The sequence below is a fragment of the Musca autumnalis genome, unplaced genomic scaffold (assembly GCF_047663935.1).
Source record: "Musca autumnalis isolate F117 unplaced genomic scaffold, ASM4766393v1 scaffold_3, whole genome shotgun sequence".
Classification (NCBI taxonomy): domain Eukaryota; kingdom Metazoa; phylum Arthropoda; class Insecta; order Diptera; family Muscidae; genus Musca; species Musca autumnalis.
This window is the reverse complement of record NW_027411866.1, coordinates 34971834-34973553: the sequence shown is the minus strand read 5'-3', so window position 1 is coordinate 34973553 and position 1720 is coordinate 34971834. Positions and strand designations below refer to the sequence as shown.

Below are 1720 nucleotides of genomic sequence, written 5' to 3'. Positions count from 1 at the left end.
TCATTTAAAAACAACATCGGTTGAAACATTCAACTTTTTCAATTTTGTTGAGCAGTGTTATCTGTCTTTGAGAACCGTACATAAATTTCATCAGAGTTAGGTAAATGACAAACAAAAGTCAACAGGTTAAACGCATTTTACAATTGCACTTAAAACAGGTGTTTTGGAGTTTACGTCATTTATTTGACAGATATTGTATGGAATTGACAACTTAAATGGTGCATATTTTATAAAACATGCTAAATGTAAAATGCGTTTTAGTCCCTTCGTCTCTGCTGGAAAATTTGATAATACTTCGATTATTCTACCAGAAGGTTTAAACCAAGCGGCGTAGCAGTGATGATGAGAAAGGTTGGGCAACACTCTGTAGCGGTAAATGGTATACTTTATAAAATTAACTTTATAGGCCCTTTCAAATTGCGAAGTCAAAGTCCCGAAATTAGATTCACTTCCAAGATGGACATTTCGGTCTGTTCCTTCAAGTATCTCCTCCGCAAAAATTCGAAACGTTTGCGCTTTTATCCATATTAAGCGGATGGTCGTTGTGATCAGGACTACAACATTATATATATCTTTTTGCTAGGCGAAGCGAATACTTCCTGAGATATGGGAAACTAAATATACCAATAGGTAGGGACACTCCTTTATACACCTATCGCACTAAAGTTCTTAGAAGTCTGTGTGTTCTTTGTTAAAATGCTAAAATTGTATACTCTGTAGACTCTGCTAATTGGGTCTGTTTGTGGAATAATTAGGCCCAAACACCTAAAAAAATACTCAGAAAACTTCTAAAACTTATATTTATAATTAGGCCCAAACACCTAAAAAAATACTGAGAAAACTTCTAAAACTTATTTTGTAACCTATTAAAATTTTAAAATTAGGGACTTGTATCCTTGTATAATTGCTCACTTTTCCACTATTGTATGTATATTCCCATTAAAATTCAGGATAGGCATATGTTGAGTTAAATAAAGCATAAAAGATTTAAGCGTTTCTAATTTTTATTTATTTTTCAATTTAATTTGTTGACAACATTTTTAACAAGTGTCGGCCTCCATTGATTTTCCGGTTTGGCAATTTTACTTGCCACCACCACCGCCGCCTCCGCCGCCACCACCTCCTGGCAAAGGTTTTGGTTCAGGATGAGGATTTGGATTGGGATTAGCTAGAAACAAAAATCATTCAACAATTATTTTATTGTAACACATTTCAGGACAAGTGCCTCAACTTACCCATGGCCAATGACAACAAGGCCAATGCAACTGCAAATATAGCGTAGATTTTCATTTTGTTGAATGATGTTTTAATCAGTAATTTACCGACTATTTATACAAAATTCAAACAATAATATGTAATATTTAAAACGACTACATGTAAGTAGCTACATTCATACATATTTATTTTACAAAAACATATTCAACTATAGTTCACGTGTCTTAGGTGTCATTGTTACTCTCAAAGGAATTCCCCTTTTTCTGTGGAAAAACATTATCAACTATTTTATGTCCCATTACAAAATAACAATGGAAATTTATCCATAATTGATACGATGTTTTGAAATGCATGATTTAATTGTTACATAAACTTAATTAAGGCAACGAACGTGAATTTTAATTTCTATTCCCAGAAGACAATCTGTTTCTTAGATACAACATGATGGCAGAAGGTAATAAATCACATTTCAGGGCCAATAATTTTATGCCATGGCACAGTGTCC

The 1720-nt window shown here is 33.2% G+C and overlaps 1 long non-coding RNA gene across 1 annotated transcript; it reads right to left on the bottom strand.

Annotated features, from left to right (window-relative positions):
• Positions 1-986: 986 nt before the first annotated feature.
• On the bottom strand, positions 987-1366 carry LOC141396816 (uncharacterized). Its single transcript, XR_012411248.1, has 2 exons — positions 1236-1366; positions 987-1168 (listed from the first exon to the last, which is right to left on the bottom strand). It is a non-coding gene; the product is annotated as an uncharacterized lncRNA (long non-coding RNA).
• Positions 1367-1720: the final 354 nt, after the last annotated feature.